The following is a 27,316-nucleotide window of genomic DNA, read 5'->3' as shown; positions in this document are numbered from 1 at the left end:
TCATTTGCTGGACACACTAACCTGAGAGAGGCACACAATCATCATGTTTTGTTAGAAAACTCTATGTGCTTCACTTATATTTTTTGAGCTTAGCACTTGCTCTAGTACTTCACCTATATATTTTTGAGCACGCTGGCGTGTAGATTTTATGGAAATATTTGCACTCTCGTTCTTCACTTATATTTGTATGAGAGTTAATAAACATTAGCGGTAATTTCGTGGGTCATAAGGCTAGTCCAAAAATAATAGGTACTAGAAGGACTGGACGGGCTTTGCTACGCTGTTAGATTAAAAAAAATCTAATCACTCTGTTTCAAAATACAATGTGTATTATTATTTTTTAAATGTCAAAACTTTTAAATTTTATAAAAATTGTAGATAAATATATCAAAACGTTGTGATTATATTCATCGTTAAATGAATTATCATATTGTTTATTTAATATTGTGGATGTTGATATTTTTGCTCTCAATTTGGTCAAAGTTGAAGAATTTGACTTTGCAAAAATCTAATATCCCTTATATTTTGGAACTAATGGAATATTTCATTTGATGTGTGTGGGGGGAGATGACATATTGTGTTTTATTTTTATTTATAATTCGTTAATTTGATGGGCATTTCGTGGTGTGAGTCTATATTATATGCTAACCAACCTTATATATGTGGGAAAATTTCTACGTCGGATGCATGGGCGTGATCGATATATTTTTATAGGCCAGTTGTTGTTGATTCATTTGAAAAACGGTTAGTTCGGTCAAAATCGTAAACCAAACCCATTAAGAAGCATAATGTATTTGTCTAAAATATTGAATGAGAGAGTTTTGAGAAATTGTTGACCCGGTAAAAATTGGATGACCCAATTTTAATTTGAGTCTTGGAGACCTCAGTTAGATGTGAATATTTAAAACTTAGGAGTATAGTGTTATAGAGGTATGAATAGATAAAATAATTCAATGTAAGAGATTTGAGAAATTGTTGACGAGGACAAAATCGGATGTCACAATGTTAATTGGATACCTCAATTGAATGTGGCCTCTCCAATTCTAGGGAGATTATTATTATAATATATTCAATGAATGAAAATCAAAACCATCATGTAGCACATAAAGAGAAATTGTGGGTTAATGATATTGATACCGTAATACGAAAAAGGTGTGAGTGCATCATTGTTGATTTGTAGAAGTATCTATATTAAGAGGTGTTAATTTATTGTTTGTCTGAATATTAAAAAAGCATGGCGGGGATGTGTGAGCATTTTTGTTCTTCGTTGAAATCCTAGTGTTATTTTGAATCGGAGTCGCCGCGATGGTTAACTCCTCCCAACCCTCTCCCTCGGGTCAGGCGGGTAGTGCTTTCATTTGTGATGAAACTAATAAAACTTTGCAATAAGTATATGAGTTCTTCATGATTAATGTCAAACCATGGACATACACAATCTCACATCCTCATATTTTGCTAGCCTATTCGGTACTGTGCATTGCCCATTCTCACCTCGAGGATCGGTGCGAACTTTGCCGGTGCATCCAAACCCCATGGCATGTTATGCCGTGTCACACAAAAAACTTCTTATATCTTCCTCAAAACAGCCACCATACCTACCTATCATAGCATTTCCATAGTCATTCCAAGATATATTGCCATGCAAATTCCACAGTTACATCATATGACTAGTTCATTCATCATCATATTGCTTTGCATGATCATATAGAGCTGACATAGCATTTGTGGCAAAGGCACCATTCATTATATTGACGATACATGTCACGCTAGATCATTGCATATCCTGGTACACTATGAGAGGCATTCATATTGAGTCATAGTTCTTCATATCGAGCTTTCATGAGTTGTAAGTAAATAAAAGTGTGATGATCATCATTATTAGATCATTGTCCCAGTGAGGGAAGTATGATGGAGACTATGATCCCTCACAAGTCAAGAAGAGACTTGATACGTCTCCGTCGTATCTACTTTTCCGAACTCTTTTGCCCTTGTTTTGGACTCTAATTTGCATGATTTGAATGGAACTAACCCGGACTAACACTATTTTAAGCAGAATTGCCATGGTGTTGTTTTTGTGTAGAAATAAAAGTTCTCAGAATGTCCTGAAAATTTATGGAGAATTTTTCTGGAATAAAAGAAAAATACCTGCGCAAAGATCCACCGGAGGGGGCGTGCCAGTGGGCCACAAGCCATTGGGCCGCGACCACCCCCCTAGGTCGCGCCGTGAGGGCTTGTGGGGCCCACGTGGCACCACCGCCCCCAAAATCAGCTCTATATCTTCCGTATCGCCCAGAAAAAAAAATCAGAGAGAAGGTTTCATCGCGTTTTACGATACGGAGGCGCCGCCACCTCCTCTTCTTCATCTAGAGGGCAGATCTGGAGTCCGTTTTGGGCTCCGGAGAGGGGAAATTGTCGCCATCGTCATCATCAAGCTTGCTCCATCGACAATTCCATGATGCTCTTCATCGTTCGTGAGTAATCTCATCGTAGGCTTGCTGGACAGTGATGAGTTGGATGAGATCTATCATGTAATCGAGTTAGTTTTGACGGGGATTGATCCCTAGTATCCACTATGTTCTAGATTGATGTTGCTACTACTTTGCCATGCTTAATGCTTGTCACTAGGGTCCGAGTGCCATGATTTTAGATCCGAACCTATTATGTTGTCGCCAATATATGTGTGTTTTAGATCCTATCTTGCAAGTTGTAGTCACCTACTATGTGTTATGATCCGGCAACCCCGGAGTGACAATAGCCGTAACCACTCCCGGAGATGATCATAGTATGAGGAGTTCATGTATTCACCAAGTGTTAATGCGTTGGTCCGGTTCTTTATTAAAAGGAGAACCTTAATATCCCGTAGTTTCCATTAGGACCCCGCTGCCACGGGAGGGATGGACAATAGATGTCATGCAAGTTCTTTTCCCTAAGCACGTATGACTACATACGGAATACATGCCTACATTAGATCGACGAACGGGAGCTAGTTACATATCTCTCCGTGTTATAGCTCTTACATGATGAATCACATCTGTCATACTCATCCATCACCGATCCACTGCCTATGAGTCTTTTACTACTGGTCCTCGCTACGTCACTTTGTCCAGGCTTGTCCCTTGCTACAAAAGGGATTGGGCCACTTTGCTACTACTGTTGCTACTGCTGTTACTCTGCTGCTACTCCTACTGCTGTTCCTTGCTACTTCGTTGTTACTTGTTGCAAGATCTTTTCCGACACTTTTGTCGGGGAAGAATAGTTACCCGCTCACGTGCAACCTACTGGCGCCATTGATACAACAGTTAGGAATAGTGTGCCGTCAACAGATCATTTCTGACACCGTTGTTATCATACTACTTTGCTACTGATACTTTGCTTGCAGACACTAATCTTTGAGGTGTGGTTGAATCTGACAAACTGAGTTGCTAATACTTGAGAATATTCTTTCGCTTCCCCTTTGGCGAACCAACAAATTTGGGTTGAATACTCTACCCTCGAAAACTGTTGCAATCCCCTACACTTGTGAGTTATCAAGACTCCGGACAAAAAAATAAAAATTTGGGGATGAGCCCACCATATAAAAAATGATAAAAAAATGAATGAGAGAAAAAAGAGAAGGGACCTTGCTACTGTCCTTGGCCACACTTGTGCCTCAAAGTGGCACCATGTTCCTCATATAGAGAGTCTCATGATATGACATTTTCATATGCTAGTGGGAATTATATTATCATTATTATAAACTTGGCTTGCATATTTTGATGACGGGCTTCCTCAAATGCCCGAGGTCTTCATGAACAAGAAAGTTGGATGCACAACCCACTTAGCTTCATTTGAGATTTCATACACTTATAGCTCTAGTGCATCATTTGCATGGCAATCCCTACTCCTTGCATTGACATCTACCGATGGGCATATCCATAGCCCGTTGGTACGCCTAATTGATGTGAGACTACCTTCTCCACTTTTTACCCCTTTGATATCTACCACCATATTCTATTCCACCCTTATGCTATGTCCATGGCTCACGCTCATGTATTGCCTGAAGAATAAAAAGTTGATTCACTTTGAAAAAGTATGATCCAATTGCCTGACTTAGACACCGTGGTGCTTGACATTTGTATTGATGCGGGGAAGACGGAGTCATGCTTTGCTAATATGAAAGATGAATGGGGGTAAATATTCTTTCAGGATCGTATACTTTGAAAGATTGATGATTTTTTTGCTTGTGCTAATAATTATTACTGTATTGATGTTTGTTAATTCATCTTTCTTAATGAGCATATATGCAAAACATTACATATTGGGTAGCATGTCACTTCAAAAGATCTGTTTTTATCATTTACCTACTCGAGGACGGGCATGAATTAAGCTTGGGGATGATTGATACGTCTCCAATGTATCTATAATTTTTGATTGTTCCTTACTGTTATATTATCATCATAGGATACTTTTTATGTCATAATTCACCAATTTATATTATTTTTAACCACTAACCTATTAACCCACCGCCGAGTGCGAGTTGCTGTTTTTTGTGTTTTTTTTAGGTTTTCAGTACCAAACGAACTCCAATTTCCATGAAACTTTTTTGTGACCTTATCTGGACCAAAAGAAGACCTCGAAGCTTTGGGAGGAGACTTGAAGCCACACGAGGGAGGCACTAGCCAACAGGGCATGACCAGGGGGTGGCCGCGCCCTAATGGGTTGTCCCTCCCTGGTGGCCCCTCTTGCTCTGTTCTGTGGCCTATAAATTACATATATTCCAGAAACCCTAAAAATAAGAGAGAAACAACTTTTCCGCTGCCACAAGTCTGTGTTCCATGTCGATTCCATCTGGAGCTCCGTGCCGGCATCCTGCTGGAAGGGGGATCAATCACGGAGGGCCTCTTCATCAACCTTGTCGCCCTCGTGATGATGTGTGAGTAGTTCACCATGGACCTACGATTCCGTAGTTAGTATATAGATGGATATCTCTCTCTCTCTCTCTCTCTCTCTCTCTCTCTCTTTCTCTCTCTCTCTCTCTCTTGATGTTCAATACAATGATTGTCGCATCTTCGCTTTATCTATCCGATGTAATTCTTTTGTATGGCGTGTTCGTTGGGATCTGATGAATTGTGAGTTTATGTTCAGATTATTCATGAAAAGTATTTGAGTCTCCCCTAAGTTTTATTATTCTTATTTGCACAATCATCATAGCTTCATAATTATCTTCGATCTATTGAATTGCGTTGGCCAAGTAGTTTGGTATTTCATCATCGAGAGGGGTGCGTTTTAGTGGGTTCAACCTGGCGAGTTTCTATATCCTAGTGAGAGAAGGGGACAATTTGTGTCTTTGTGTTGCTGCCAATAAGGATAAAATGATGGGGTTTATTCATATTGGTTGACTTTACATTGTCTACATCATGTCATTGTTCTCTAAGCATTACTCTGTTTTACTTAATACTCTAGATGCATGCTGGATAGCGGTCGATGAGCGGAGTAATAGTAGTAGGTGCAGGCAGGAGTTGGCCTATTTCTTTATGAAGGTGACGCCTATATACACATGATCATTGTCATAAAAAATATGTAACTATTCGTTGTTCTGTCAATTGCCTAACAGTAATTTGTTTACCCATCATATGTTGCTTTCATGAGAGATGCCACTAGAGAACACTATGGCCCCCGAATCTATTCACTTATATATTCAAAAAACTTACATTTTCCTCGCTGTTATTATTTGTATTTTATTTTATTTTACAATTATCTGCAATTATCTACACACCTCATTTGCTTGCAAATAACGAGATCAAGGGGATTGACAACCCTCTTGCCCGCATTGGGTGCAAGTTGTTTGCTCTTTTGTGTGCAGTCGCTGAACACGGTTGAGGATTGATATTCCTATTGATTTGATAAACCTTGGTTTCTTAATCGAGGGAAATACTTACCTGCATTGTGTTGCGATTACCCGTTCCTCTTCATGGAAAACCCAATGCAGATCACAAGTATCATTGCGGTAAATTGGTTGGTCAATACCGCAACTACCACCACTTGGAGTTTTGCATTATGTTAAACTCCATCGTGGTAGTACCACAGGTACCCACGGTAGTCTCCAAGACTACTTCCACTTGGAAGTTTGCATTTTGTTAATCCCACAAACAGTCTGTGGTAGTACAACTGGTACTAACGGTAGTACCCCTTCATGCGGTACTTCCATTCTAGTGTCATGCAGGCTACCGTTGGTTCCTCTATAACCATTCGACAATTAGCGTTAGTACTTCTTATTGTATCCGGTAGTAATGTTCTATTACTTATGTACTCGTTGGGTTGCGTTGGCCGGGCTAAGTGGTAGTATTGCTCCCCCGAGCGATAGTATCGCTCGAGCACGAGCAGAGTGCATAATGGTTGGATTTGAGCCCCCACTATAAAATTTTGTCTTCTTCCCCATTGCTTCCAAAGGTTTTGGGCACGCTTTCTCCTGCATTGTTTACCTCTAAAATCTTTGCTTTCTATCTATTCCTCCAATGATTCTTGCATCTATTTGAGAAAAGAGAGAGAAGATCTAGATCCACATTTCCACGAATAGATCTCTCCTCTAAGTGAGGGGACCCCTTGGATCTAGATCTTGGAGTTCTTTGTGTTTTATTCTTTGTTATTCCTCTCATATTCCCGCACAACTTTTGTTGTTGTGGTGGGATTTCAGATAAAATGACTTGAGTACTTGATACGTCTCCAACGTATCTATAATTTTTGATTGTTCCATACTATTATATTATCAACTTGGGATGTCTTATATGCATTTATATGCCATTTTATATCATTTTTTGGGACTAACCTATTAACTCAGTGCCTAGTGCCAGTTTCTGTTTTTTCCGTGTTTTTGACCTTTTTCAGAAAACAATATTAACGGAGTCCAAACGGAATAAAACCCGCGGGGTGATTTTTTTCCATAAAAGAAGATACCCAGAAGACTTGAGAACCAAGGCAGGAGGTCTCGTGGGAGGTCACGAGCCCCCTAGGCGCGCCCCAAGGGGGGGGGCTAGCAGGCTCGTGGGCCCCCCTTGCCTCCTTTGCCCTACCTCTTTCGCCTATAAATTCCCTAAAATTCCTAAACAAAGAGAGAGAGCCACGAAAATACTTTTCCGCCGCTGCAAGCTTCTGTCTCCGCGAGATCCCATCTCGGGACCGCTCTGGTGCCCTGCCGGAGGGGGGTTCGGACTCGGAGGGCTTCTTCATCAACACCATTGCCTCTCCGATGATGCGTGAGTAGTTCACCACAGACCTTCGAGTCCATAGCTAGTAGCTAGATGGCTTCTTCTCTCACTTGGATCTTCAATACAAAGTTCTCCATGATCTTCATGGAGATCTATCCGATGTAAATTTCTTTTGCGGTGTGTTTGTCAAGATCCGATGAATTGTGGATTGATGATCAGATTATCTATGAATATTATTTGAGTCTCCTCCGATTTCTTATATGCATGATTTCGTATCCTTGTAATTCTCTTCGAGTTATGGGTTTCGTTTGGCTAACTTGATCTATAATTCTTGCAATGGGAGAAGTGCTTGGTTTTTGGTTCATATCGTGTGGTGTCCTCACCTAGTGACAGAAGGGGTAGCGAGGCACGCATCATGTTGTTGCCATCAAGGGTAAAAAGATGGGGTTTATATCATATTGCATGAATTTATCCCTCTACATCATGTCATCTTGCTTACGACGTTATGATACGTCTCAAACGTATCTATAATTTTTGATGGTTTCACACTGTTATCTTGTCAACTTTGGATGTTTTATATACCTTTTATATCTTTTTTTGGGACTAACTTATTAATTCAGTGCCAAGTGCGAGTTCCTGTTTTTTTTGTCTTTTTGACTCTTTTCATATCTGATTTTGGAACGGAGTCCAAATGGAATAAAATCCCCGAAATAAATTTTTTTCAGAAGGGAAGAAGATCGGGAGGCTTGAGGGCCAAGGCAGGGGGCCCACAGGGAGCCCACAAGCCCTGTTGCCGCGGCCGAGGGGGGGGGGGGGGCGGCAACCAGGCTTGTGGCCTCCCTGGCTCTCCCCTGCCCTAGCTCTTTGGCCTATAAATTCCCTAAAAATCCAGAAAAAATCAGGGCATCCACGAAAACACTTTTCCGCCGCCGCAAGCTTCTGTTTCTGCGAGATCTCATCTGGAGACCCTTCCCGGTGCCTTGCCGGAGGGGACTTTGGAGTTGGAGGGCTTCTACACAACATCATCGCCTCTCCAATGACTCGTGGGTAGTACACTTCAGACCTATGGGTCCGTAGTTAGTAGCTATATGGCTTCTTCTATCTCTTGGATCTTCAATACAAAGTTCTCCATGATCCTCATGGAGATCTATTTGATGTAATCCTCTTTGGCGGTGTGTTTGTCGAGATCCGATGAATTGTGGATTTGTGATCAGATTATCTATGAATTATATTTGAGTCTTTGCTGATTTCTTATATGCATGATTTGATATCCTTGTAAGTCTCTCCGAGTCTTGGGTTTTGTTTGGCCGACTAGATCTATGATTCTTGCAATGGGAGAAGTGCTTGGTTTTGGGTTCATACCGTGTGGTGACCTTTCCCAGTGATAGAAGGGGCAGCAAGGCACACATCGTGTTGTTGCCATCAAGGGTAACAAGATGGGCTTTTGTCGTAGATATGAGATTGTCCATCTACATCATGTCATCTTGCTTAAGGCGTTACTCTATTCTTTTGGACTTAATACACTAGATGCATGCCGGATAGCGGCCGACGTGTGGAGTAATAGTAGTAGATGCAGAAAGTATCGGTCTACTTGTTTTGGACGTGATGCCTATAGATATAATCATTGCCATAGATAACGTCACGACTTTGCGCGGTTCTATCAATTGCTCGACAGTAATTCGTTCACCCACCGTCTACTCGCTTTCATGAGAGAAGCCACTAGTGAACAATACGACCCCGGGTCTATTCACAACTACCGTTTCAAGTTTCACTTTTACTTTGCTTGTTTACTTTGTTGCTTTCAGTTCTCACTTTGCAAACAATCTATAAGGGATTGACAACCCCTTCATAGCGTTGGGTGCAAGCTCTTTGTGTTTGTGCAGGTACTTTTGACTTGACGTGATCCTCCCACTGGATCGATACCTTGGTTCTCAAACTGAGGGAAGTACTTACCGCCGCTGTGCTACATCACCCTTTCCTCTTCAAGGGAACACCAACGCAAGGCTCCAAGGCCGTGGGGAAATCGTTTGCATATTTGCCAAGGAAGTCCCTATAGGCATAGTCGTAGCAGCAGGATTCCTGGCGCCGTGCCAGGGAAGGTCTGTTCTCGCAGTAGCAGAAGGATTTCTGGCGTCGTTGCCGGGGAGGAGGATCAAGTCAAGAATAGTCTCTCGTCAACGTGCTGATTTATGGCGCGGGGAGGAGAGATCAAGTCATCTATCCAAGTAGGTGTCACAAACTCATCTCTTGCATTTACATTTTTTGCCAATTGCCTCTCGTTTTCCTCTCGCCCACTTCACATTTGCCGTTTTCATTTGCCTTTTTGCCTTTTTCCTTTGCCGTTTTCTTTTGCCTTTGTCGGTTTTCTTGCTTGCTTGTGTGCTTGTTTGTTTGTTGAAGTCATCATGGATGAAAACACCAAAATTTGCGACTTCTCGAGTACCAATAATAATGATTTTATTAGTACTCCGATTGCTCCCGCCACTAGTGCGGAATCGTATGAAATCAATGCAGCCTTGCTAAATCTTGTTATGAAAGAGCAATTCTCAGGCCTTCCTAGTGAAGATGCCGCATCCCATCTCAATACCTTCATTGAGCTTTGCGATATGCAAAAGAAAAGAGATGTGGATACTGACGTGATTAAGTTGAAGCTTTTTCCTTTCTCCTTGCGAGATCGCGCAAAAACTTGGTTTTCTTCTTTGCCTAAAAATAGTATCGATTCTTGGGATAAGTGCAAAGTTGCTTACATATCCAAGTATTTTCCGCCGGCTAAGATTATCTCTCTACGTAACGATATCATGAATTTCAAGCAACTTGATCATGAACACGTTGCACAATCTTGGGAGAGGATGAAGTTAATGATTAGAAATTGTCCTGCTCATGGCTTGAGTTTGTGGATGATTATACAAATATTTTACGCTGGTTTTAATTTCGCTTCTCGCAATATCTTGGACTCCGCCTCAGGGGGAACGTTCATGGAAATCACGTTAGGAGACGCTACAAAACTCCTAGACAATATCATGACCAACTACTCTCAGTGGCACACTGAAAGGTCACCTGCTAGCAAAAAGGTACACGCTATAGAAGAAATTAACTCGCTTAGTGCTAAGATGGACGAGTTAATGAATTTGGTTGCTAGTAGAAATGCTCCTTTAGATCCTAATGACATGCCACTATCTTCTTTGATTGAGAGTAGCAACTCTAGTTTGGACGTTAATTTTGTTGGTAGGAACAATTTTGGCAACAACAATGCTTTTAGAGGAAACTATGTTCCTAGACCTTTTCCTAGTAACTCCTCTAACAATTATGGCAATTCCTACAACAATACTTATAGAAATCACAACAAATTACCCTCTTATTTAGAGAGTAATATCAAACAGTTCATCAACACTCAAAAGATTTTCAATGCGTCCATAGAGGAAAAACTACTCAAAATAGACGATTTGGCTAAGAGCGTTGATATGATGTCTTGTGATATTGATGCTTTGAAAGTTAGATGTGCTCCTCCCAAGGTCAACTTGGATGAAACTTTAAAAGCTATGCGTGTCTCCATGAATGAGAGCAAAGAAAGAACCGCCCAAATTCGCGCTAGGCATGAATGGTTTAAAAGGGTGCGTTCTAGTGATGCAAATCACGAAGATCTTAAAGTGCTTGGTGTGACTCCTCTTGAATCTTTGTTTTCGCGTGTCAAACCTATTGATGAAGGGTCTGGATATGAGTCCACTTTGGTTGAAAAATGCCCCAATGATTCGGAGTCCACCTATCTTGATGATAAAGGTGTGGAGAGTGGAGTAGAAGAAATCAAAAAATTGGATAGTAATGAAACTCCCACTTTGGATTTCAAGGAATTCAATTATGATAGTTGCTCCTTGTTTGAATGCATTTCCTTGATGCAATCCATTGCAAACTCTCCACATGCTTATAGCCAAAGCAAAGCCTTTACCGCACATATCATAGATGCAATGATGAAATCTCTTGAAGAGAAGCTCGAATTAGAAGTCTCTATACCTAGAAAACTTCATGATGAGTGGGAACCTACTATCAAAATCAAAAACTATGAATGCAATGCTTTGTGTGATTTGGGTGCTAGTGCTTCCGCGATTCCAAAGTCTTTATGTGATATTCTTGGTCTTCATGAGATTGAAGAGTGTTCTCTTAATTTGAATCTTGCGGATTCTACTGTCCAGAAACCCATGGGAAGGATCGATGATGTTCTTATTGTTGCAAATAAGAACTATGTACCCGTGGATTTCATTGTACTTAACATAGATTGCAATCCTTCATGTCCCATTATTCTTGGTAGACCTTTCCTAAGGACTATTGGTGCTATCATCGATATGAAGGAAGGGAATATTAGATTTCAATTTCCCCTAAAGAAGGGCATGGAGAATTTTCCTAGAAAGAAAATAAGATTGCCTTATGAATCTATGATGAGGGCTACTTATGGTTTGAGCACCAAAGATGACTATACGTGATTCCATCACCTTTTGCCTAGCTAAGGGCGTTAAACAATAGCACTTGTTGGGAGGCAACCCAACGAATCTATCCTTTTTCTTTCTGTTTTGTGTTTTCCACACTTTCATAATTCTGTTATGATTGTGTTTTTTGTGTTTCTTTTTTGCGTTTGTGCCAAGCAAAACCGCTATGATTAGTCTTGGGGATGATCGTTTGGTCATGCTGGAAAAGACAGAAACTTTCTGCTCATGGAAAGAATTTTCATTTTGTTTCTGTAAGAGCTTTTGAGTTGATTCTTTTTGCTGCTGATTGCTACGCAAATTCTTCAGACTATCGTAATTTTTCAGAAGTTTCGAAGTACCAGAATTATACGAAGTATACAGATTGCTACAGACTGGTCTGCTGTTAACAGATTCTGTTTTTGTTGAGTTGGTTGCTTATTTTGATGAAACTATGGATAGTATCGGGGGGTATTAGCCATGGAAGATTGAAAATACAGTAACCCAACATCAACATAAGTAGAATTTAAGTTTGCTACAGTACCTAAGGAAGTGGTGGTTTGCTTTCTTATACTAATGTTATCACGAGTTTCTGTTGAAGTTTCGTGTTGTGAAGTTTTCAAGTTTTGGGTGAAGTTCTTATGGACAAAAAGATAAAGAGTGTCAAGATCTCAAGCTTGGGGATGCCCAAGGCACCCCAATTTGATTCAAGGATGCCGTAAAAGCCTAAGCTTGGGGATGCCCCGGGAAGGCATCCCCTCTTTCGTCTTCAATCCATCGGTAACGTTACTTGGGGCTATATTTTTATTCACCACGTGTTATGTGTTTTGCTTGGAGCGTCTTGTATCGTAGGAGTCTTTTATTTTTGTTGTGTCACAATCATGCTTGCTGCACACCTAGAGAGAGACATGCACTCACCGTGATTTTGTCGAGCTTCACTTATATCCTTTGGTTAGACAATTCAGCTCACATGTGCTTCACTTATATCTTTTGAGCTAGTTGATTTTGCTCTATGTTCTTCACTTATATCTTTTAGAGCACAATGGTGCGTGGCTTGGTAGTTGATCTATGCTATGATAGTAGTCTCAAAAGGGGTAGTTATCCAAAGGGATATGAAAACTTCCACCTTCATGTGCATTGAATAGTTAGAGAAGTTTGATTCATCTCAATTAGTTTTGAGTTGTGGTTGTGGTAATATTGAAGTTAGGCTAGTAAGGTGTTGTGGATCTAGAAATACTTGTGACTGAAGTTAGTGATTCCCGTAGCATGCACGTATGGTGAACCGCTATGTGATGAAGTCTGAGCATGATTAGTCTATTGATTGTCATCCTTTGTGTGGCGGTCGGGATCGCGCGATGGTTTATACCTACCAACCCTTCCCCTAGGAGTATGCATTGAATGCTTTGTTTCGATTACTACTAAAACTTTTGCAACAAGTATATGAGTTCTTCATGACTAATGTTGAGTCCATGGTTTAGATGCACTTTCACCTTCCACCATCACTATCTTCTTTAGTGTCGTGCAACTTTCGCCGGTGCACAGAACCAACCATTAGCCTCCCTCAAAACAGCCACCATACCTACCTACTATGGCTTTTTCAAAGCTATTCTGAGATATATGGCCATGCAACTACCACCATGACATGTGCCACCACTTCTACATTGCCATTGCATGATCGCAATATAGCTAGCATGATGTTTCCATTGATGTCTATGCCATGCTAGATCATTGTCACGGTACACTACCGAAGGCATTCCATATAGAGTCATCATTGCTCTAAGTTTTGAGTTGTAAGTGTGATGATTGTCATTGATGGAGCACTGTCCCATGTGAGGAAATAAAAGAGTCCAATGATGCCCACCAAAAAAAAGAGGCCAAAGAGCCCACCAAAAAAATGAGAAAAAGAGAGAATGGACAATGCTAATATCCTTCCACGCTTGTGCTTATTAAGCACCATGATCTTCATGATTGAGAGTCTCTCGTTTTGTCACCACCATATAGCTAGTGGGAAATTTTCATTATATAACTTGGCTTGTATATTCCAATGATAGGCTTCCTCAAAATTGCCTTAGGTCTTCGTGAGCAAGCAAGTTGGATGCACACCCACTAGTTTTCTTTAAGAGCTTTCACATACTCTTAGCTCTAGTGCATCATTTGTATGGCAATCCCTACCCATTCACGTTGATATCTATTGATGAGCATCTCCACAACTCATTGATATGCCTAGTCAATGTGACCATATTCTCCTTGTTTGCCTTGCAACCTCCATCACACTCCACACCACTTATAGTGCTAAAACCATGGCTCACGCTCATGTATTGCGTGAGAGTTGAAAAAGTTTAAGGAAGTAAAGGTGTGAAAACAATTACTTGGCCAATACCGGGGTTGTGCATGATTTAAATTCGTTGTGCAATGATGATAGAGCATAGCCAGACTATTTGTAGGGATAACTTTCTTTCGGCCTAGTTATTTTGAAAGTTCATGATTATCTTGCTAGTTTGCTTGAAGTATTACTGTCTCCACGTCAATAGCAAACTATTGTTTTGAATCTAATGGATCTGAACATTCACGTCACATAAGAGGAGTTACAAAGGACATCTATGCTAGGTAGCATGAAAGCATCAAAAATTCATTCTTTATCACTTCCCTACTCGAGGACGAGCAGGAGTTAAGCTTGGGGATGCTTGATACGTCTCAAACGTATCTATAATTTTTGATGGTTTCACGCTGTTATCTTGTCAACTTTGGATGTTTTATATACCTTTTATATCTTTTTTTGGGACTAACTTATTAATTCACTGCCAAGTGCCAGTTCCTGTTTTTTCTGTGTTTTTGACTCTTTTTCAGATCTGATTTTGGAACGGAGTCCAAACGGAATAAAATCCCCAAAATAAATTTTTCCAGAACGGAAGAAGATCGAGAGCCTTGAGGGCCAAGGTAGGGGGGCCACAGGGAGCCCACAAGCCCTGTTGCCGCGGCCAGGGGGGTGCCCACGACAACCAGGCTTATGGCCTCCCTGGTGCTCCCCTGCCCTAGCTCTTTGGCCTATAAATTCCCTAAAAATCCAGAAAAAATCAGGGCATCCACGAAAACACTTTTCCGCCGCCGCAAGCTTCTGTTTCCGCGGGATCTCATTTGGAGACCCTTCCCGGTGCCCTGCGGGAGGGGACTTTGGAGTTGGAGGGCTTCTACATCAACATCATCGCCTCTCCAATGACTCGTGAGTAGTCCACTTCAGACCTACGGGTCCATAGTTAGTAGCTAGATGGCTTCTTCTCTCTCTTGTATCTTCAATACAAAGTTCTCCATGATGCTCATGGAGATATATCCGATGTAATCCTCTTTGGTGGTGTGTTTGTCGAGATCCGATGAATTGTGGATTTTTGATCAGATTATCTATGAATTATATTTGAGTCTTTGCTGATTTCTTATATGCATGATTTGATATCCTTGTAAGTCTCTCCGAGTCTTGGGTTTTGTTTGGCCAACTAGATCTATGATTCTTGCAATGGGAGAAGTGCTTGGTTTTGGGTTCATACCGTGTGGTGACCTTTCCCAGTGACAGAAGGGGCAGCAAGGCGCGCATTGTGTTGTTGCCATCAAGGGTAACAAGATGGGATTTTATTGTAGATATGAGATTGTCCCTCTACATCATGTCATCTTGCTTAAGGCATTACTCGGTTCTTTTGGACTTAATACACTAGATGCATGCTGGATAGCGGTCGACATGTGGAGTAATAGTAGTAGATGCAGAAAGTATCGGTCTACTTGTTTTGGACGTGATGCCTATAGATATAATCATTGCCATAGATAACGTCACGACTTTGCGCAGTTCTATCAATTGCTCGACAGTAATTCGTTCACCCACCTTCTACTTGCTTTCATGAGAGAAGCCACTAGTGAACACTACGACCCCCGGGTCTATTCACAACTATCGTTTCCACTTTCACTTTTACTTTGGTTGTTTACTTTGTTGCTTTCAGTTCTCACTTTGCAAACAATCTATAAGGGATTGACAACCCCTTCATAGCGTTGGGTGCAAGCTCTTTGTGTTTGTGCAGATACTTGTGACTTGACGCGATCCTCCCACTGGATCGATACCTTGGTTCTCAAATTGAGGGAAATACTTACCGCCGCTGTGCTACATCACCCTTTCCTCTTCAAGGGAACACCAACGAAGGCTCCAAGGCCGCGGGGAAATCCTTTGCATATTTTCCAAGGAAGTCCCTATAGGCGTAGCCGTAGCAGCAGGATTCCTGGCGCCGTGCCAGGGAAGGTCTGTTGTCGCAGTAGCACGTTACTCCGTTTGTTTTGAACTTAATACACTAGATGCATGCTGGATAGCGGTCGATGTGTGGAGTAATAGTAGTAGATGCAGAAAGTATCGTTCTACTTGTCTCGGACGTGATGCCTATATGTATGATCATTGCCTTAGATATCGTCATGACTTTGCGTGATTCTATCAATTGCTCGACAGTAATTCGTTCACCCACCGTAATACTTGCTATCATGACAGAAGCCTCTAGTGAACACTATGGCCTCCAGGTCTATTTTACACATTATATTTTCAGATCTACATACAAAAATACCAAAAATACCTTGCTGCACTTTTATTTATATTTACCTTTTATCACTATTAGATCTCACCATGTAAGTAATCGTGAAGGGATTGACAATCCCTTTATCGCGTTGGGTGCAAGTTTGTTTGTTTTTGCGCAGGTTCATTGGTGCCTCATCTTGATACTCCTACTGGATTGATACCTTGGTTCTCAAACTGAGGGAAATACTTATCTCTACTTTGCTGCATCACCCTTTCCTCTTCAAGGGAATAACCAACGCAAGCTGAAGAAGTAGCAAGAAGAATTTCTGGCGCCGTTGCGGGGGAGTATTCAAGTGAAGCATATCTACCAAGTACCTATCGCAAACTCATCTCTTGCATTTACATTATTTAACTTTTGCCTCTCGTTTTCCTCTTCCCCACTTCTAAAAAACAAAATTTACAAAAATATTTGCCTTTTTCGTTCGCCCTTTCTTTTGCTTGCTTTGTGTTTGCTTGTGTGCTTGTTTGCTTGCTAAGTCATCATGGCCCAACCAAATGATTATGATGCTTACTATAAAAAGTTGGAAGAGATTGAAAATAGTGCTAAAAGCTTCATGTCTACACAATTTGATCATAATAGCTACTTTCATAGAGAACTAAGGTAGCAAAATTCTTTTATGGCTTATATGAATAAAGAGGTTGATGATATGGGCAAAGAATTCCTTGCGTTAAATTCTCAATTCGCTCGTCTTGAAAAATTGGTAGGCCAGATTTCTGATAAACAAGCTACCTTAGTCAATAAAATGGCTGCTAAACCTGAAATATGTGATGAGAATCACGAAGATCTTAAAGTGGTTGGTGTGACTCCTATTGAATCCTTGTTTTCTAATGTCAATCCTAATGATGATGGGGCTGGATATGAATCCACTGTGGTTGAGAAACGCCCCAATGATTCGGAGTCTATTTATCTTGATTGTAAAAATACTAAAAGTGGAGTAGAGGATATCAAAACTTTGAATAGTGATGAAATTACTACTTTGGATTTCAAGGAATTTAATTATGATAGCTGCTCTTTGATTGAATGTATTTCCTTGATGCAATCCATGCTAAACTCTCCACATGCTTATAGCCAAAATAAGGCTTTTACCAATCATATCGTTGATGCTATGATGAAGTCTCTTGAAGAGAAACTTGAGTTGGAAATATCTATTACTAGAAAACTTCATGATGAGTGGGAACCTACTATACAAATAAAGATTAAAAATTATGAATGCCATGCTTTGTGTGATTTGGGTGCTAGTGTTTCCACAATTCCAAAATCTTCATGTGATGTTCTAGGTTTCAATGAGATTGATGAGTGCTCTCTTAATTTGCATCTTGCGTATTCTACTATTAAGAAACCTATGGGAAGGATCAACGATGTTATTATTATTGCAAATAGGAACTATGTGCCCGTAGATTTCATCGCGCTTGATATTGATTGCAATCCGACATGTCCCATTATTCTTGGTAGACCTTTCCTTAGGACTATTGGTGCTGTTATTGATATGAAGGAAGGGAATATTAAATTTCAATTTCCATTAAATAAGGGCATGTAACACTTTCCTAGAAAGAAAATAAGATTGCCTTATGAATCCATTATGAGAGATACTTATGGTTTGAGCACTAAAGATGACGATACTTGATTCTATTGCCTTATGCCTAGCTAAGGGCGTTAAACGATAGCGCTCGTTGGGAGGCAACCCAATGAATAATTTTTTTTTTGCTTTTCACTTTATTTTTTGTTGAGTCCACACCATCATGATTCTGTTATGATTGTTTTTTATGTTTTAATTAGTGTTTGTGCCAAGTAGAACCTTTATGATTAGTTTTGGTGATAGTTGTTTAATCATGCTGAAAAAGACAAAAACTTTGTGCTCACGAAATTATTTTTAATTCCTATCCAGAAAGAGCTTTTGAGTTGATTCTTTTTGCTGCTGATTGATATGAAAATTGCCCTAATTTTCATAATTGTTCAGAATTTTTTGGATATCAGAGGTATACGAAATATACAGATTGCTACAGACTATTCTGTTTTTGACAGATTCTGTTTTTGTTGTGTTGATTACTTATTTTGATGAAACTATGGTTAGTATCGGGTGGTACGAGCCATTGAGAAGTGAGAATACAGTAATATAACATCAATATAAATGGAAATTAAGTTTACTACAGTACCTAAAACATTGGTGGTTTGTTTTCCTATGCTAATGATATCAGGAGTTTCTGTTTAAGTTTTGTGTTGTGAAGTTTTCATGTTTTGGGTGATGTTCTTATGGACAATGGAATAAAGAGTGGAAAGAGCCGAATCTTGGAGATTCCCAAGTCATCCCAAGCGAAATTCAAGGACCCCAAAAATCCTAAGCTTGGGGATGCCCCGGGAAGGCATCCCCTCTTTCGTCTTCAATCCACCGGTAACGTTACTTGGAGCTATATTTTTATTTACCACATGATATGTGTTTTGCTTGGAGCATCGTGTATTATAGGAGTCTTTGCTTTTTGTTTTATCACAATCATCCTTGCTGCACACCTTTTTGAGAGGGACATGCACTCATCATGAATTTGTTAGAATACTCAATGAGCTTCACTTATATCTTTTGACCTAGGCAATTTAGCTCCCATGAGCTTCACTTATATCTTTTGAGCTAGATAATTTTTCTCTAGTGCTTCACTTAAATCTTTTTAGAGCACGGCGGTGTCATATTTTGTAGAAATAAAAACTCTCGATCTTCACTTATATCATTTTGAGAGTGCTCTCTTTAAGTAACTTGGTAATTAGCTGTGTTATGAAATTAGTCCTAAATATGATAGGCATCCAAAGAGGATATAATAAAAACTTTCATATTCAAGTGCATTGATTAGTAAGAGAAGTTTGATTCCTCACAATTAGTTTTGAGATATGGATATGGTAATATTAGAGTCATGTTAATAGGGTGTTGTGAATCTAGAAATACTTGTGTTGAGGTTACTGATTCCCGTAGCATGCACGTATGGTGAACCGCTATGTTAGGAAGGCGGAGCATAATTGATTTATTGATTGTCATCCTTTGTGTGGCGGTCGGGATCGCGCGATGGTTAACACCTACCAACCCTTCCCCTAGGAGTATGCGTTTAGCACTTTGTTTCGATTACTAATAAAACTTTCGCAATAAGTATATGAGTTCTTCATGACTAATGTGAGTCCATGGTATGTATGCACTCTCACCTTCCAGCATTGATAGCCTCTCTAGTGCCGCGCAACTTTCGCCGGTGCACAAACCCACCATATACCTTCCTCAAAAGAGCCACCATACCTACCTATTATGGCATTTTCATAACCATTCCGAGATATATTGCCATGCAACTCCCACCGTTTCGTCTCATGACATGTGCCGTCATTTTCATTTTGCCATTGCATGATCGTAAGATATCTAGCGAGATGTTTCAACGTCATATGCTAAGCTAGATCGTTGCACATCCCGGTACACTGTCGGAGGCATTTCATATAGAGTCATTATTGTTCTAAGTATTGAGTTGTAAGTAAATAAAAGTGTGATGATCATCATTATTAGAGCATTGTCCCATGTGAGGAAATTAAAAAAAGAGGCCAAAGACGCCCACAAAAAAAATAGAAAAAATGAAATGAAAAAAGATAGTCCAAAGAGCCAAAACAAAAAATTATGATGAGAGAAAAAGAGAGAAGGGACAATGCTACTATCTTTTCTACACTTGTGCTTCAAAATAGCACCATGTTCTTCATGATAGAGAGTCTCTTGTTTTGTCACTTTCATATACTATTGGGAATTTTCATTATATAACTTGGCTTGTATATTCCAATGATGGGCTTCCTCAAAATTGCCCTAGGTCTCCGTGAGAAAGCAAGTTGGGTGCACACCCACTAGTTTTCTTTTTAAGCTTTCATACACTTTTAGCTCTAGTGCATCCGTTGCATGGCAATCCCTACTCATTCACATTGATATCTATTGATGGGCATCTCCATAGCCCGTTGATACGCCGAGTCGATGCGACCATCTCCTCCTTTTTACCTCACAACCTCCACCACACTCTATTCCACCTATAGTGTTATATCCATGGGTCACGCTCATGTATTGCGTGAGAGTTGAAAAAGTTTGAGAAAGTAAGAGTGCGAAAACAATTACTTGGGCAATACCGGGGTTGTGCATGATTTAAATTCTGTGTGTGGGGATGATGGAGCATAGCCAGACTATATGATTTTGTAGGGATAACTTTCTTTGGCCTTCTTATTTCAAAAGTTCATGATTACTTTGCTAGTATGCTTGAAGTATTGTTGTTTTCATGTCAATATTACACTATTGTTTTGAATCTTACGGATCTGAACATTCATGCCACAATAAAGAAGTTACAAAGAACAAATATGTTAGGTAGCATTCCACATCAAAAATTCGGTCTTTATCACTTCCCTACTCGAGGACGAGCAGGAGTTAAGCTTGGGGATGCTTGATACGTCTCCAACGTATCTATAATTTTTGATTGTTCCATGCTATTATTATATCAACTTGGGATGTCTTCTATGCAGTTATATGCCATTTTATATCATTTTTTGGGACTAACCTATTAACTTAGTGCCTATTGCCAGTTTCTATTTTTTCTGTGTTTTTGACCTTTTTCAGAAAAGAATATTAAAAGGAGTCCAAACGGAATAAAGCCTGCGGGATGATTTTTTCCATAACAGAAGATACCGAGAAGACTTGAGAACCAAGGCAAGAGGTCTCGTGGGAGGCCACGAGCCCCCTAGGCGCGCCCTAGAGGGGCGCCTAGCAGGCTCGTGGGCCCCCTTGCCTCCTTTACCCTACCTCTTTCGCCTATAAATCCCCTAAAATCCCGAAACAAACAGGGAGATCCATGAAAATACTTTTCCGCCGCCGCAAGCTTCTCTATCTGCGAGATCCCATCTGGGGACCATTCAGACATGGAGGGGGATTCAGACACTGAGGGCTTCTTCATCAACACCATAGCCTCTCCGATGATGCGTGAGTAGTTCACCATAGACCTTCGGGTCCATAGCTAGTAGCTAGATGGCTTCTTCTCTCTCTTGGATCTTCAATACAAAGTTCTCCATGATCTTCATGGAGATCTATCCGATGTAAATTTCTTTTGCGGTGTGTTTGTCGAGATTCGATGAATTGTGGATTTATGGTCAGATTATCTATGAATATTATTTGAGTCTCCTTTGATTTCTTATATGCATGATTACGTATCTTTGTAATTCTCTTCGAGTTATGGGTTTCGTTTGGCCAACTTGATCTATAATTCTTGCAATGGGAGAAGTGCTTGGTTTTGGGTTCATACCGTGCGGTGTCCTCACCTAGTGACAGAAGGGGTAGCGAGGCACGCATCGTGTTGTTGCCATCAAGGGTAAAAAGATGGGGTTTATATCATATTGCATGAATTTATCCCTCTACATCATGTCATCTTGATTAAGGCGTTACTCCGTTTGTTATGAACTTAATACACTAGATGCATGATGGATAGCGGTTGATGTGTGGAGTAATAGTAGTAGATGCAGAAAGTATCGGTCTACTTGTCTCGGACGTGATTCCTATATGTATGATCATTGCCTTAGATATCGTCATGACTTTGTGCAATTCTATCAATTGCTCGACAGTAATTCGTTCACCCAACGTAATACTTGCTATCATGAGAGAAGCCTCTAGTGAACACTATGGCCCCCGGGTCTATTTTACACATTATATTTTCGGATCTACATACAAAAATACCGAAAATACCTTGCTGCACTTTTATTTATATTTACCTTTTATCACTATCAGATCTCACCTTGCAAGTAATCGTGAAGGGATTGACAACCCCTTTATCGCGTTGGGTGCAAGTTTGTTTGTTTTTGCGCAGGTTCATTGGTGCCTCATCTTGATACTCCTACTGGATTGATACCTTGGTTCTCAAACTGAGGGAAATACTTATCTCTACTTTGCTGCATCACCCTTTCCTCTTCAAGGGAAAAACCAACGCAAGCTCAAGAAGTAGCAGTACTTCATGTGTTCTTTCCATTGCATTAGTTGCATCAGTTTGAGTTCTCCGCGATGATATGTGGAAGTGAAAGTTGAGAAGCTTATTACTCTTGGGTGTTTGGGCACCCTCAATATTGTGCCTTGACTCCCCGCTGATTTTCCTTGATTTCCCTCCAAGCTTAAAGGGTGATGTAGCACAATGACGACAAGTATTTCCCTATGTTATTAAACCAAGGTATCAATCTAGTAGGAAGATCCACAAGACAATGTAAGTGGCACCTGCACACAAATAAGAAATCCTCGCAACCCAACGCGTGTAGGGGTTGTCAATCCCTCGTGGGTAAAGTAAAAGATAGATTGGTAGATGCAAATAAAGTGATGGCAAATAAGACGCAACAAGGTATTTTTGGGTTTTTTGATAATATAGATCTAAAATAAAAGAACAAATAAAATGGAAACGCCAATAGAAAAGTAGAGATTGCAAATAGATGATGTGAAATGGGCTCTTGGGCCGTAGGTTTCACTAGTGGCTTCTCTCGAGAAAATAGCAAATAGTGCGTAGACAAATTAGTGTTGGGCAATTGACAGAACAATGAATAATTATGATGATATCAAAGACAATGATCATGTATATAGACATCACGTACAAGACAAGTAGACCGACTTCTGGCTGCATCTACTTCTGTTACTCCATACATCAACCGCTATCCAGCATGCATCCAGTGTATTGAGTTCATGGAGAAATGGAGTAATGCCATAAGAATGATGACATGATGTAGACAAGATTTTTTCATGTAGGAATAGACCCCATAGTTTTATCCTTGATAGAAAAGATACATGCGTGCCCTGTCTCTTTGTGTCACTGAGATTGAGCACCGCAAGATCGAACCCATCACAAAGCACCTCCTCCCATCGCTAGATAAAAGATCAAGTTGGCCAGACAAAAACCAAATATCAGAGAAGAAATACGAGGCTAGAGTAATCAAGCATCGGTATAATTTCATAGATCTGATCATAAACTTACAATTCATCGGATCCCAACAAACACACCGCAAAAGAAAGAGTTACATAAAATAGATCTCCAAGAGACCATTGTATTGAGAAGCAAAACGGGAGAGAAATCCATCTAGCTACTACCTACGGACCCGTAGGTATGATATGAACTACTCACGCATCATCGGAGGAGCACCAATGAGGATGGTGAACCCCTCCGTGATCGTGTTCCTCTCCGGAACAGGCTCTAGATTAGATTTCATGGCTTCTGGAACTTGCGGCAGCTGAAACGATTTTTCGTAGACTCCTCTAGGGTTTCTAGAATATTGGGGTATTTATAGACATCACAGGCACTGGAGGAGGCGTCTGAGGCCCTCACTAGCCACCAGGCCGTGCTAGGGGCCCTGGGCGTGCCCTGGTGCCTAGTGGGCTGCGTGGGCCTCCTGCGGTGATCATCCTTGGCTCCGAAGTTCCCTTCCGGTCCAAAAAAATCTACGTGGCATTTGGACTTCATCTGATATTGATTTTCTGTTAAGGAAAAAACAGTAAAAACAACAACTGACACTAGGCACCATGTCAATAGGTTAGTCCCCAAAAATGATATAAAGTTGCATAAATTGATCATAAAACATCGAAGAATTATAATATAACATGATATAACAATAAAAAATTATAGATACGTGATACGTCCATTTTGCATCATGCTTTTATGTTGATATTTATCGCTTTATGGGCTGTTATTACACTTTACGGTACAATACTTATGCCTTCTCTCTCTTATTTTATAAGGTTTACATGAAGAGGGAGAATGCGGGCAGCTGGAATTCTGGTCTGAAAAGGGAGCAAGTTTGAGATACCTATTCTGCGCAACTCCAAAAGCCGTGAAAATCAACGAGGAATTATTTTGGATTTTATGAAAAATACTGGGCGGAAGAAGTACCGGAGGGGAGCCACCAGGAGGCCACAAGCCTGCCAGGCCCGACCTACCCCCCTGGTCGGGCCTGGGTGACTTGTGGCTCCGACGCTCATCTTTTGCTATATGGAGGGTTTCGTTCCAGAAAAAAATCAGAAGGAGGCTTTCGGGAGGAGCCGCCGCCGCCACGAGGCGGAACTTGAGCAGAACCAATCTAGAGATCCGGCAGGGCTGTCCTGCCGGGGAAATTTCCCTCCCGGAGAGGGAAATCGTCGCCATCGTCATGACCAACACTCCTCTGATCGGAGGGGACTCATATCCATCAACATCTTCATCAACACCATCTCATCTCCAAACCCTAGTTCATCTCTTGTAACCAATCACCGTCTCACGACTCCGATTGGTACTTGTAAGGTTGCTAGTAGTGTTAATTACTCTTTGTAGTTGATGCTAGTTGGATTACTCGATGGAAGATTATATGTTCAGATCTTTGATGCTATTCAATACCTCTCTGGTCATGAACATAATTATGCTTTGTGAGTAGTCACTTTTGTTCCTCAGGACATGGGATAAGTCTTGCTATAAGTAGTTGCTACTTCTCAAACAATAGTGCCAGAAATTGACACGTTGACGGAGACTTGCTTGCGTTGGTTTTTCCCTTGAAGAGGAAAGGTTGATGCAGCACAGGAGCAGTAAGTATTTCCCTCAGTTTGAGAACCAAGGTATCAATCCAGTAGGAGAATCTCGTCAAGTCCAGAGTACCTGCGCAAACACAAAAGAGCTTGCACCCAACGCTATAAAGGGGTTGTCAATCCCTTCAAGATTGATTGCAAAGTGAGATCTGAAGGCGGAAAGTGCAACGAAGTAAAAGAGTAAGACTGAAAATATGGTGTGAAGTAGACTCGGGGGCCATAGTGTTCACTAGAGGCTTCTCTCAAAATAGCAAATATTACGGTGGGTGAACAAATTACCGTCGAGCAATTGATAGAACCGCGCAAAGTCATGACGATATCTAAGGCAATGATCATACATATACGCATCACGTCTGAGGCAAGTAGACCGATACTTTCTGCATCTACTACTGTTACTCTACACATCGACCGCTATCCAGCATACATCTAGTGTATTGAGTTCATGACGAACAGAGTAACTCCTTAAGAAATATGACATGATGTAGAGGAACAAACTCAAACCAATGATGAAAACCCCATCTTTTTGTTGGAATTATGCCCTAGAGGCAATAATAAATATAGTTATTATTATAATTCCTGTATCAAGATAATCGTTTATTATCCATGCTATAATTGTATTGAATAAAGACTCATTTACATGTGTGGATACATAGACAAAACACCGTCCCTAGCAAGCCTCTAGTTGGCTAGCCAGTTGATCAAAGATAGTCAGTGTCTTCTGATTATGAACAAGGTGTTGTTGCTTGATAACTGGATCACGTCATTAGGAGAATCACGTGATGGACTAGACCCAAACTAATAGACGTAGCATGTTGATCGTGACATTTTGTTGCTACTGTTTTCTGCGTGTCAAGTATTTATTCCTATGACCATGAGATCATATAACTCACTGACACCGGAGGAATGCTTTGTGTGTATCAAACGTCGCAACGTAACTGGGTGACTATAAAGATGCTCTACAGGTATCTCCGAAGGTGTTAGTTGAGTTAGTATGGATCAAGACTGGGATTTGTCACTCCGTGTGACAGAGAGGTATCTCGGGGCCCACTCGGTAATACAACATCACACACAAGCCTTGCAAGCAATGTAACTTAGTGTAAGTTGAGGGATCTTGTATTACGGAACGAGTAAAGAGACTTGCCGGTAAACGTGATTGAAATAGGTATGCGGATACTGACGATCAAATCTCGAGCGAGTAACATACCGAAGGACAAAGGGAATAACATACGAGGTTATATGAATCCTTGGCACTGAGGTTCAAACGATAAGATCTTCATAGAATATGTAGGATCCAATATGGGCATCCAGGTCCCGCTATTGGATATTGACCGAGGAGTCTCTCGGGTCATGTTTACATAGTTCTCGAACCCGTAGGGTCTGCACACTTAAGGTTCGACGCTGTTTTATGCGTATTTGAGTTATATGGTTGGTTACCGAATGTTGTTTGGAGTCCCGGATGAGATCACGGACGTCACGAGGGTTTCCGGAATGGTCCGGAAACGAAGATTGATATATAGGATGACCTCATTTGATTACCGGAAGGTTCTCAGAGTTACCGGGAATGTACCGAGAATGACGAATGGGTTCCGGGAGTTCACCGGGGGGGGGCAACCCACCCCGGGGAATCCCATAGGCCTTGAGGGTGGCACACCAGCCCTTAGTGGGCTGGTGGGACAGCCCAAAAGGGCTCTATGCACCAAGAAGAGAAAATCAAGAGAAAAGAAAGAGGAGGTGGGAAGGAAGGGAAGGACTCCCTCCCACCAAACAAAGTCCAACTCGGTTTGGGGGGGGGGAGTCTTCCCCCCTTGGCTCGGCCGACCCCCTTGGGGCTCCTTGAGCCCCAAGGCAAGGTCCCCTCCCTCCCACCTATATATACGGAGGTTTTAGGGCTGATTTGAGACGACTTTTCCACGGCAGCCCGACCACATACCTCCACGGTTTTTCCTCTAGATCGCGTTTCTGTGGAGCTCGGGCGGAGCCCTGCTGAGACAAGGTCATCACCAACCTCCGGAGCGCCGTCACACTGCCGGAGAACTCTTCTACCTCTCCGTCTCTCTTGCTGGATCAAGAAGGCCGAGATCATCGTCGAGCTGTACGTGTGCTGAACGCGGAGGTGCCGTCCGTTCGGTACTAGATCGTGGGACTGATCGCGGGATTGTTCGCGGGGCGGATCGAGGGACGTGAGGACGTTCCACTACATCAACCGCGTTCACTAACGCTTCTGCTGTGCGATCTACAAGGGTACGTAGATCACTCATCCCCTCTCGTAGATGGACATCACCATGATAGGTCTTCGTGCGCGTAGGAAATTTTTTGTTTCCCATGCGACGTTCCCCAACAGTGGTATCAGAGCGAGGTTCATGCGTAGATGTCTTCTCGAGTAGAACACAAAAGTTTTTGTGGGCGGTGATGTGTGTTTTGCTGCCCTCCTTAGTCTTTTCTTGATTCTGCGGTATTGTTGGATTGAAGCGGCTTGGACCGACATTACTCGTACGCTTACGAGAGACTGGTTTCATC

Source organism: Hordeum vulgare, chromosome 5H, assembly GCF_904849725.1.
Source record: "Hordeum vulgare subsp. vulgare chromosome 5H, MorexV3_pseudomolecules_assembly, whole genome shotgun sequence".
NCBI classification, from domain to species: Eukaryota; Viridiplantae; Streptophyta; class Magnoliopsida; order Poales; family Poaceae; genus Hordeum; species Hordeum vulgare.
Note: the sequence above shows the minus strand (reverse complement) of the source record.